This window comes from Hypanus sabinus, chromosome 6 (genome assembly GCF_030144855.1).
Source record: "Hypanus sabinus isolate sHypSab1 chromosome 6, sHypSab1.hap1, whole genome shotgun sequence".
NCBI lineage: Eukaryota > Metazoa > Chordata > Chondrichthyes > Myliobatiformes > Dasyatidae > Hypanus > Hypanus sabinus.
In genome coordinates this window covers 90,274,373-90,286,891 of record NC_082711.1, presented here as the reverse complement: position 1 = coordinate 90,286,891, position 12,519 = coordinate 90,274,373, and the positions used below count along the sequence as shown (strand labels likewise).

At 41.2% G+C, this 12,519-nt stretch overlaps 1 protein-coding gene across 9 annotated transcripts in view; it reads left to right on the top strand.

The window, feature by feature from the left end:
• The first annotated feature begins 10,109 nt into the window (after positions 1–10,109).
• ica1 (islet cell autoantigen 1) overlaps positions 10,110–12,519 on the top strand; it is a 139,962-nt gene continuing 137,552 nt past the window's right edge. Inside the window, exons 1-2 of one of the 9 annotated variants that reach the window (XM_059972603.1) lie at positions 10,110–10,255; positions 10,481–10,518. The gene's annotated coding sequence lies outside the window, so the exon portion shown is untranslated. Of the gene's footprint in view, positions 10,256–10,291; positions 10,745–12,519 lie in introns of those variants that run through there. The other 8 variants (XM_059972601.1, XM_059972600.1, XM_059972602.1 and 5 more) reach the window with 8 other exon arrangements.

The window sequence follows — 12,519 nt, the reverse complement described above, 5'->3', positions numbered from 1 at the left end:
TGGGAATATTGAGAGTGCCCTGAACCACCACACCTGTGGGAATGTTGAGCTCAATGTTGGGTGATGAGTAAGTGACACTTGGACAAATAAGAAAGGTGGTGACATTTCTGTGTCACCTTCTCCAGAGTACAGTCAAAATATGACTATAGGTAGAAGGTAAAGGGAAACTTGGGGGAGAACGATGAGGAAATCCATTATGATATTAGTAAGGAAAAAGGGTCAATGTATTGATACTTTGGAGGATAAGGAGCAAATGTATATTTAAATATCAGAAGAGAAGAAACATAAAGTTCATAGGACTTGGTCATTAAGGGGATCCTCTGAAACTACGATTAAAGCCTCAAAGAGGTTTCTCAATATGGTTGAAGGGAACTCAACCAAAGGGTTGGGATGGCACGCTAGCATAGTGATTAGCACAAAACCTTACAGTACAGGCAACTCAGGTTCAATTCCTGCCACTGCCTGTAAGGAATTTGTATGTTTTCCCTGTGACCATGTGTGTTTTCTCCGGGGGCTCTGGTTTCCTCCCACAGTCCAAAGATATGCTGGTTGGTAGGTTAGTTGGTCATTGTAAATTGCCCCATGATTAGGCACGGACTAAATCAGGAGATTGCTGGGGGACACTGCTCGAAGGGCAGGAAGGGCCTTTTCCATGTTCTATCTCAATGAGCAATACAAAAAATATTGCTATATGTTTCAAATAAAATATACAAAATTAAATAGTGCAAAAATAGAGGAAAATAGTGAAGTTAGTTCATGGACCATTCAGAAATCTTGCTGAAGAGGGGAAGAAGCTGTTCCTAAAGCAGTGAGTGTGCACCTTCAGGCTCCTGTACCTCCTCCCTGATGATAGTAATAAGAAGGCTTATCCTGGATGGTAAGGGTCCCCAATGATGATGCCTTCCTGAGGCACCACATTTTGAAGATGTCCTCAATAGTGGGGAGGCTAGCTCCCACGATGGAGCTGGCTGCAACCTTCTACAGGATTTTTTTGATCCTGTGCATTGGAGCTTCCATAACAGACAGTGATGCAACCTGTTAGAATGCTCTCCACAGTATATCTCAGAAATTTGCTGGTGACTTTGATGACATAACAAATCTCCTCAAAGTCCTAGTGAAGTATAGCCACTGGTGTGCCTTCTTTGTGAATGCATCAATATGCAGGCTCTAGGATAGATGCCGATGCCCAGGATCTTGAAGCTGCACACCCATTCCACTTATGACCTTTAGATGAGGACTGGTGTGTGTTCTCCTGACTTCCCCTTCCTGAAGTCCACAATCAATTCCTTGGTCTTTCTGACAAGGTTGTTGTGACACCACTCAACCAGCCAATCTATATCGCTCCTGTACGCCTTCTCGTTTCCATCTGAGATCCTGCCAACAACAGTTACGTCATCAGCAAATTTATAGCTGGTATTTGAGGTCTGCCTAGTGAGGTCTGCCTTACACACAGTCCTGAGTGAAGGTAGAGTAGAGATGAGGGCTAAGCACACATTCTTAGGAGGAGCTGTCACAGTCTAAGACCAAAGCAATAATACAGAGAAAGAAAGGGAAGAAATTACCGAGAGTTAGATGCTAAATTCAAAAGCAGAATCTCAAAGATCACGATCTCCATATTATTACCTGAGCTTTAAATAATTGACATAGAGATAAGCAGAGCAAGACAGTAGTACTGGAACGTTGTTAGAGGATATTCCTGACAACCGATTTTTATCAGCTCTGATGGTCAATTGCATTGGATAAATGTATAACTCACTATTTTCTTAATATGCAGTTAGATATAACCATATAACAATTACAGCATGGAAACAGGCAATCTTGGCCCTTGTAGGCCATGCAGAATGCTTACTCTCACCTCATCCCACCTACCTGCACTCAGCCCATAACCCTCCATTCCTTTCCTGTCCATATACCTATCCAATTTTACTTTAAATGACAATACCGAACCTGCCTCTACCACTTCTACTGGAAGCTCGTTCCACACAGCTACCACTCTCTGAGTAAAGAAATTCCCCCTCATGTTACCCCTTAACTTTTGCACCCTAACTCTCAACTCACGTCCTCTTGTTTGAATCTCTTCTACTCTCAATGGAAAAAGCCTATCCAAGTCAACTCTATCTATCCCCCTCATAATTTTAAATACCTCTATCAAGTCCCCCCTTAACCTTCTACGCTCCAAAGAATAAAGACCTGACTTGTTCAACCTTTTTCTGTAATTTAGGTGCTGAAACCCAGGTACTATCCTAGTAAATCTTCTCTGTACTCTCTCTATTTTGTTGACATCTTTCCTATAATTCGGTGACCAGAACTGGACACAATACTCCAAATTAGGCCTTACCAATGCCTTGTACAATTTTAACATTACATCCCAACTCCTATACTCAATGCTCTGATTTATAGAGGCCAACATACCAAAAGCTTCCTTCGCCACCCTATACACATGAGATTTCACCTTCAGGGAACTATGCACCATTATTCCTAGATTACTCTGTTCTACTGCATTCTTCAATGCCCTACCATTTACCATGTGTGTCCTATTTTGACTATTCCTACCAAAATGTAGCACCTCACACTTATCAGCATTAAACTCCATCTGCCATCTTTCAGCCCACTCTTCTAACTGGCCTAAATCTCTCTGCAAACTTTGAAAACCTACTTCATTATCCACCACACCACCTACCTTAGTATCATCTGCATACTTACTAATACAATTTACCTCCCTATCATCCAGATCATTAATGTATATGATAAACAACATTGAACCCAGTACAGATCCCTGAGGCACTCCACTAGTCACCGGCCTTCAACCTGACAAACAGTTATCCACCACTACTCTCTGGCATCTCCCATCCAGCCACTGTTGAATCCATTTTAATACTTCAATATTAATAAATAACGATTGAACCTTCCTAACTAACCTTCCGTGTGGAACCTTGTCAAAGGCTTACTGAAGTCCATATACACAACATCCACTGCTTTACCCTCGTCAAATTTCCTAGTAACCTCTTCAAAAAGTTCAATAAGATTTGTCAAACATGACCTTCCACGTACAAATCCATGTTGACTGTTCCTAGTCAGACCCTGTCTATCCTGATAATTATATTTACCATCTCTAAGAATACTTTCCATTAATTTACCCACCACTGACGTCAAACTGACAGGCCTATAATTGCTGGGTTTACTCTTAGGACCCTTTTTAAACAATGGAACCACATGAGCAATACGCCAATCCTCCAGCACCATCCCCGTATCTAATGTCATTTGAAATATTTCTGTCAGAGCCCCTGCAATTTCTACATTAACTTCCCTCAAGGTCCTAGGGAATATCCTGCCAGGACCCAGAGATTTATCCACTTCTATATTCCTTAAAAGTGCCAGTACTTCCTCCTCTTTAACTGTCATAGTTTTCATAACCTCCCTATGAGTTTCCCTTACCTTACACAATTCAATATCATTCTCCTTAGTGAATACCGAAGAAAAGAAAATCTTCAAAATCTCCCCCATCTCTTTTGGCTCCACACATAGCTGTCCAATCTGATTCTCTAAGGGACCAATTTTATCCCTCACTATCCTTTTTCTATTAATGTAACTGTAGAAACCCTTTGGACTTTTTTTCACCTTACTTGCCAAAGCAACCCCATATCTTCTTTTAGCTTTTCTAATTTCTTTCTTAAGATTCTTTTTACATTCTTTATATTTCTCGAGCATCTCATTTACTCCATGCTGCCTATATTTATTGTAGATATCTCTTTTTTTCTGAACCAAGTTTCCAATATCCCTTGAAAACCATGGCTCTCTCAAACTTTTAACCTTTCCTTTCAACCTAACAGGAACATAAAAATTCTGTACCCTCAAAATTTCACCTTTAAATGACCACCATTTCTCTATTACATCCTTCCCATAAAACAAATTGTCTCAATCCACTCCTTCTAAATTCTTTTGCATCTCCTCAAAGTTAGTCTTTCTCCAATCAAAAATCTCAACCCTGGATCCGGTCCTTTCCTTCTCCATAATTATATTGAAACTAATGGCATTGTGATCACAGGACCCGAAGTGCTCCCAAACACATACCTCCGCCCTCACATCTCATTCCCTAACAGGAGATCCTACACTGCCCCTTCTCTAGTCGGTACCTCTATGTATTGCTGCAAAAAACTATCCTGCACACATTTTATGAACTCCAAACCATCCAGCCCTTTTATAGTATGGGCTTCCCTTCTACATGTGAAAAATTAAAATCTCCCACAATCACAACCCTGTGTTTACTACAAATATCTGCTATCTCCTTACAAATTTGCTCCTCCAATTCTTGCTCCCCATTAGGTGGTCTATAATACACCCCTATAAGTGTTACTACGCCTTTCCCATTCCTCAATTCCAACCAAATAGCCTCCCTAGACGAGCCCTCTAATCTATCCTGCCAGAGCACCGCTGTAATATTTTCTCTGACAAGCAAAGCAACACCTCCCCTTCTTGTCCCTCCGATTCTATCACACCTGAAGCAACAAAATCCTGGAATATTTAGTTGCCAATCATACCCCTCCTGCAACCATGTTTCACTAATAGCTACAACATCATATTTCCAGGTATCAATCCATGCTCTAAGCTCATCCACCTTTCTTACAATGCTCCGAGCATTAAAATAAATGCATTTAAGAAATTCTCCACCTCTTCCTCTCTGTTTATCTCTAATGGTGCAAACAACTTTACTGTCTTCTTTTTCTTCCTTCTCCTATATATCTGTTCCTACACTCTGGTTCCCCTTCCCCCTTGTATCTAGTTTAAATCCACTGGAGCCTCTCTAGCAAACCTGCCTGCAAGAATATTTGTCCCCCTCCAGTTCAGATGTAAACCGTCCTGCCGGAACAGGTCCCACCTTTCCTGGAAAACTGCCCAATTATCTATAAATCTGAAACCCTCCCTCTTGCACCATGTCTTCAGCCACATTTTGATCTGCGCTGTCTTAATATTTCTAAACCCACCTGCATGTGGCACTGGTAGCAATCTTGAGATTGCTAACCTGGAGGTCCTGTCCTTTAACTTGGCGCCTAACTCCCTAAACTCACCTTTCAGGACCTCCTCACTCTTCCTACCCACATCATTGGTCCCTACATGGACCACGACATCCGGCTGCTCACCCTCCCTCTTGAGAATACTGAGAACTCAATCCGAGATATCGTGGACCCTGGCACCAGGCAGGCAACAGGCCATCCAGGATTCTCAATCTCTCCCACAGAACCTCAGAACAGATTAAAGTTAGTTTATTCACTGTTGTAAGTTGGAGAAACTGCTGGAACTTTCACACGTGCTGGAGGATGTGAGAGAAGTGTTGGTGACATAGACGCTGTGTTTTGGGTGATATCATGGGTGGGGGGGGGGGTGACTTGTTGACAGAAATAGAAGGGCCTAAGAGGACTCCTTATGAGTCACTACAGATAACCACAGAGCTACAAGGGAACCATTGCTTGTGATTCTTTGGCCACGAGTAGACCATTGAAATGCAACAGGTGGCCATTAAGTGTGAGGCATTTGATGAGAATAATGAGGACAACCATGTCAGCAACTACATTCAGAGTAAGATTAAGTTATAATTATCATCATCAAGTTGTAGCAAGGACAGAGATTTGATCAGGGAATTCACAGGAAGAGTTTTGGATAAGCTGGCAAGCAAGAAGAATTGGAGCAAGAGGACAGAAATGTATGAAACAATGAATGAAGGAAAAAGAAACAGAGTTGAAGGACAAAAAACAGCAGTGAGAAGTAAATATGGCCGTAGTGCAAAAGTAAAGCCAAGAGTGCTAATAACGTTAAAAAGTCTAAAGCATTGTTTCTTAGTGCATGGCGTATTCACAATAAGGAAGATTAGTTAACAATCCAAGTAGATGTAAACACAGTATTTATCATATTTTGCCAGTTAAGGTACATAGTTTCAAGGTGACCAAGGATGGGAAATGAACACCTAGGGATATACAATGTAAAGGAAGGAAGGGAAAAAAGATGAAGTATGTATGCCAAAACCACGGAATCTGGGTGCCCTCTCAGGTGGGCAACTGCAAGGGGTCAGCAATCATGCTTGTGAGAATGCACATTCCAGCCGATTAAGGTTCCTTTGCAATTGTATTTAACTCCCTTCCTTTCATTTCGGTCTTGGTGAGTCTTGACCAAAGCACAGCGATGGCAACGCTTCCTGCTTACCTTAGACCACGTTCTGGGAAAGAGGATTACAATAGATCGGTGCTGTAAAGAAGTGGTATTAATTTAGTATTGAGCCAGAGCTTCCAAGCTGCAGTGATGGTGTTAGAGTTTAGTTTCAGAGTTCCAGTTGTGGCCCTATTGGCCTAGTGTTTATTATATTCCTTTTTTTCTATACAGTTCTTGTTAAAATCTTAGTGACCTGTTTATTCTGCTGCTGTGTCTCTCCCTCTGTGTTCAGGCTATTGCTGCGCCAGCAAGACTCGACCAACAAAATGGACCCAGTGGAGAGAGAACAGCTGACCTCAGCACTGATTTTTATTGCCAGTGTGACACCTACTATGAGTGCAGCAAGCCCAGGCCAAACTGAAATTTGTTGGTGAGATGGAGGAGAAGTTAAAGTCAGTGGAGGGTGGTGATGCACCATCAATAACTCTCTCTGAGACGTGAAGTCGAGATATCGGCTTTTATTGACTGGAAGAAAGAACAAGCAGTAGTTGACCACCATACTACATCCTGGAGAATGAGGGCCAGGCTCAGGCCTCAATCGCCTTTATACCAGGGTCTGTGGGAGGAGCCACAGGAGCAGTCAGCAGGGGGCATGTCCAGACAGGTATGCGTAGTTCACCACAGGTGGGTTGGCAGAAATAGCCCGCACAGTGAGATAGTTAGCTTCAGATCGCCAAGCCAAGTCCAAGCAGGAAGAACAGTAGTCAGCATTTGAAGCTACTATTCAGCATTCACTACAGACAGTCAAAATCAGGCTGTAGCCATTACTGCTCCCAACTGCTGACCTTCTTGAGGTCTACAGTAAAAAGAAGTTGTGCAGTTTTGTTGGTACATCTGAAGATAAATTAATTAGATAGCATCTGGATTTATAATCAGGATACTTATTCCATCAAGTGTGACTACTTAAGTAACAAAAACAACTTAAAAACTGTACAAAGTAATTGCCTAGCGATTTTCATATATATAATCTATTTCAGAGTAAACCATAATAAATTACTCAGATCAAATTGTGCTTTTCAACCCAAAAGAACAAACTTAAATGTAAGTGTTGCCTTAAGGCATAAACGTTGACAGAATAAGTAACAGAAATAGTAAGCAGCCGCACAGGTTGACTCCGTGGTTGAGAAGGCATACAGTGTATTGGCCTTCATCAATCGTGGAATTGAATTTAGGAGCCGAGAGGTAATGTTGCAGCTATATAGGACCCTGGTCAGACCCCAGTTGGAGAACTGTGCTCAGTTCTGGTCGCCCCACTACAGAAAGGATGTGGAAGCCATAGAAAGGGTGCAGAGGAGATTTACAAGGATGTTGCCTGGATTGGGGAGCATGCCTTATGAGAATAAGTTGAGTGAACACGGCCTTTTCTCCTTGGAGCAATGAAGGATGAGAGGAGACCTAATAGAGTTGTATTTTTACCTACCCCGTAACTGGGTAACTTACCAGCAAAGATAGAGAGGTCCGTTGAAGTCTGATGGTGCTATTTTTAACAGTATTTATTGATAAAATACACAAAAATAATATCAATGCAAACATACAGATAATATACGTCGTCAATACTAAATCTAAAAGTGGGGGTATAATAATAATAAGAAATAAGCTCTATCGTTATCTAGGGGATAATGTATTGTCCGATGGAAATATAAACGTCACTTTAGTTCATTCAGGCTGCAGCCTTTGGTTGGAGTCAAGAGAGAGAGATTTTGGAACTTGCCAGAGTTTCCTTTTTTATGATGTCGATCCTTCGAAATGTCATTGGTGTCCTTTTCCTTTTAGCTAAGCTGTTCTTCCGTGGTCAGTCCCGCCAATCCCAGGCAAAGGAAAAGGATGCACGCAGGCCCCACCGGCTGTCGCTATTAAACGCCGTCACGGGATTTCTAGCGTTTCTCCTGGTGCGTCTAAAGGGGTTGTTCCCAGACCCTCTTTTATCCTCACTCACGGGGTCTCAGATGTCAATCAGGTTGAGATGATGCCATCCCTCAACCAGCCCACTTTGGTCATTCCCTGAGGGCTTCAAATAAATAGTACAGTACTCAATACACAATTCCGTCTCCAAGAGACGATGGCCGTTTCCCGTGGCTTTGTATCGCTGAGGGGCCAGGACATTCCAAACCCCTTGTGGATTCTGCGTGTCTCTCTCTCATTTCCTGGGTCTCCTGACCTGAATTAATAGCCATCTTGCGGTTCTCAAAAAGGAGGAGGGGGGGCTACTTTGTACCTTTCGGCCCCTCAGAGTTGGGGCACAGGCGTAACAGTATAAGATGATGAGTGTCATTAATCATGTAGATAGTCAGAGGCTTTTTCCCAGGACTGAAATGGTTGCCACAAGAGGACACAGGTTTAAGGTGCTGGGGAGCAGGTACAGAGGAGATGTCAGGGGTAAGTTTTTTACACAGAGAGTGGTAAGTGTGTGGAATGGGCTGCCAGCAACGGTGGTGGAGGAGGATACGATAGGGTCTTATAAGAGACTTTTGGATAGGTACATGGAGCTTAGAAAGATAGAGGGCTGTAGGTAAGCCTACTAGTTTCTAAGGTAGGGACATGTTTGGTACAACTTGGTGGGCCGAAGGGCCTGTATTATGCTGTAAGTTTTCTATGTTTCTATGAGATATTCACTGGTGATGGATATGTTCTGGAGATATGCATATTTATTTATTGAGATACTGGATGGAATAAGACCTTCTGGTCCTTCGAGCCACACCGCCCAGCAACCCGATTTAACCCTAGCCTAATCACGGGACAACTTACAACGAACAATTAACCTACTAACCACTACGTCATTGGACTGTCGGAGGAAACCCACACGGTTACGGTGAAAACATACAAACTCCTTCCAGGCAGTGGTGGGAGATGACCTGGGTTGTGCTGACCACCACCCTACCACGCCACCCCAGTACCTGCCGATTATTGGTCTTACATTTAAATTTAGTTCCTTCTTTGAGTTGCTGAGTTCTGCCAAGCCTTATTTGTGGACATTTTTGAGAATACTTGCAGTCATGACCCTTCATCACTACTTTCTTCAATTCTCAGTATTCAAGGCCTATTTAAAATCAGACAATCATGAAATGTCAAAAACCTGTCATAATAAAGGAGTCTTTCCAGCCCAGTGAATATGTATGATGTGTCTACAAATTATTTAAAGCATAAATACTTCCTGTGTAAAATAAACCTTTTCCTCTTAGCTCCCTTACGTTTAGACAATCATCTTGAAGCTGACAATGAAAATGAATGATTTGCAGAATGCAATCATGGAAAGCATTGTTTGAAGGCAGTTGATTATCTGCACTAGGTGTACGTGCTGATAAGTTCATTTACAGTCAATCAAAAGAACACAGCAGCATACGCTAGATTAATTCCTCTGTTGATAATTATTAGGAACTAATACACAGTTTTATAGTAGTGTTGTAGTTTTAGTAGTGTTCCTATCTGTCCTGTATTTCACTTAAGTACTTTATTTATTAGTTAAGTGGTAGTTTGTCTTTTAAACATCTTTTTAACTATTTCCATGAAACTTGCTAATAACATGCTAATTGGGGTAGCCACTTAATTGGGCCTAAATATACTGGTTCTGATGAGTCCCATTAACCAGAATCCACTGTACCTCCTCGAGAATTCTTGAATACAACTACATTTTGTCAACTGCACTCTTCACCTCGGGATCTCAGTACAATCAGTAGCTGATTCCCTCTGGCTTGCTGCATCCCTCCAAGTCCTCAAGGCAACATTCCTTGATTCCCACCCGGTGCACCTCTCCCTTCTCGCACGCTCTGGGTGCATCACATTCCTCCCGTAAAATGTTTCAGCGCATCTCTTTGAACGGACGGGGGAGGGCTGTTCCCTTTTTACTTAGCTGGCGCCAGCAGGGGCAGCGGAGAGAGTTATTGAAGCAGAGAGGGACCAGCTGAGTGTCAGGATAATGGAAGTTACGTGTTCTCCGGGCATTATTGAGCCGCGCCTGCGTCAGAGACACACCTGAGCGCCGGTTTGGGGAGCGCATTGTCGGCTGCCTGATGTTGCCGTGTGTCCGTGAACTTCCAGCAACATCCTCTTTCGGCTGGTAAATACGGGTTCTCCATTCCAACCAATTGAAATGTTGTTGCTAGGGGGAATTTATTTAATTGTTTAAAGCACGCGGCGGCTTCGATAGAAGTAATTGGTTGTCGACATTTTCCCCCTCCCACGTCGGTGATGGCAGCGTCAGCAAGGAAAGCTGAATACAGTATGGACTCGAAATTACTTGACTTGAGATTCCAGTTTACATGCTTCTTGTTTTTTTTTTCAGTCTGGCGCGTTTGATCAGTGCGGGTAAACTTCCATATGGTAAGGTATCTCGGAGGCATGCAGACGATGGTGTACCCGCGGTCCTGTTCAGTTTCTTATCAAGATGGCAGGACGCCGTATTTCCCCAACCCCCACGATCTTTGGTATCTGCTGCATGATCTCTGGATTTCTGAGGGGGGTATTTAGTGAGATATAAATACACTGGCAAGGATATATCGTGCATCATGCGAAAAATGTACTGGCATGTGAAATAATACAGAAACAGGTCTCTGCTGGATTTAATTATTGATCATAACATAAAGATCTTTATGTAAAACATTTAGAAACTTATTTTTCTCAGAGGGGAAATTTACGGTTACGGCATCATTTTTGTTCTAGCTGTCATTTGGAAATGATGCACTAAATTATACATTTTGTTCACAAGACTTTGAAAGGGTAACATTTTTTAATGAGTATGTTTATAGGTATAGCTGTTAAAGATATCTGATCCTATTGATTTCATTTAAACTGTTCTGAAATGAAAAATATCACTAGTTAAAAGAATTCATTGTCACTTTTATGTGCAAAAATGACACTTATAATATACATATTACCAGTATTTTGGATTATAAATTGCTGTGGTATCATCATTAATAAATTAGTTGTGATTACGATGTGACAGGTTGTTCTAGCTTTCATTATCAATTCATTTGTATTTATAATGGGAAAACTAAAATGGGATATAACCTAAAATTGTCAGTTTTAATATGTATCTTCTGACTAATTTTACTCTCCTTACCTCTGCCTTGCATGAAAATTTGGCCTTGACTTCCCATGTGATGCCTGTAGGCAATCAACACTTTATTAGAGGTGCTGTACATGGAAAATGCTTCTCTCTGCAAAAGATATTTCCTGATGCTTTTAAGCTGATTTTCTAATGGGGCAAATCTCTAACATCCATTAAAAGGTGTTTTAGTAACTGATCACGTGCCTGCTCTAATTGCTACCTTCGTTCCAACAGTTCCGCATGATGATGCTATCCAGTATGCAGTCTTCTGGAAATATGTGAACAAAATTATGTCCCACTCTGATCTACTCTCTCATCTTCCCAATAAATTAAATGTACTTTACAATTTTGCCCTGAGGTCAGGTCCTGGGCTTTATAGCAAGTCTGTCTTTGTCTTGGCTACTTTACCTCCAGTATTTTGCAGTCACCTCTGCTTCCATCTCCGTGGGTTCAATCATAAAGGTGGCTAAATGTCTTTTCAAGTCAAGTCAAGTTGCTTTTATTGTCATTTCAACCATAACTGCTGGTACAGTACACAGTAAAAATGAAACAACGTTCCTCCAGGACCATGGTGCATTCTCTTCTATTAACATTTTTGTGACTTTTGTTTTAATTAACTGGTAGTGATTAATGCTCATTTCACTATTAATTATTTTTAATAATCTGTTAATTTATCTAGTAATTTAATGTGCTTTGCTAATCAATTGATACCCCTTAAATATATTGATGTGCATGTTGCTCGCATTATTAATTCTAATATTGCTGTTGGTTACTCCATTAATTTATTGCTGTGTTGATTTTAGCAATGGTCTATTCTGAGCTGCCCATTACTCTGTTACATGGGTTCTATGAATTTGCTAATTCATGAATATCAAGTAAATTCCATAACATTCATTGATTTTATTATTTTTACTCTGAATTTATTGATTCAATCATAATGAGTAGCCCTGAATTGATTTGTCAATAATTGCTTGCTTAGTTATGATGCAATTTTGCCAATGACTTTCCATTGCTCTGAGTGTTTTGTATGTATTTTAGGTTGAGGCATCTAGCACCTTATTTATAATGTTAAAGCAAATCTGAAAATTTTGAATTAAAATTTTAAATCACCATTTTATTCTATAACTTTTAATTTCCATGAAGGTGTAATGCTCACTGTTAGTGGCTGTGCTCAACATCAGCGCTATCAGAACTTTTCAAGCAGATTGTAGTTGGCCAACTATATTCATAGTACAGCTCCTTCAACATACTGAATCTGCACTGACCTTCAAGCA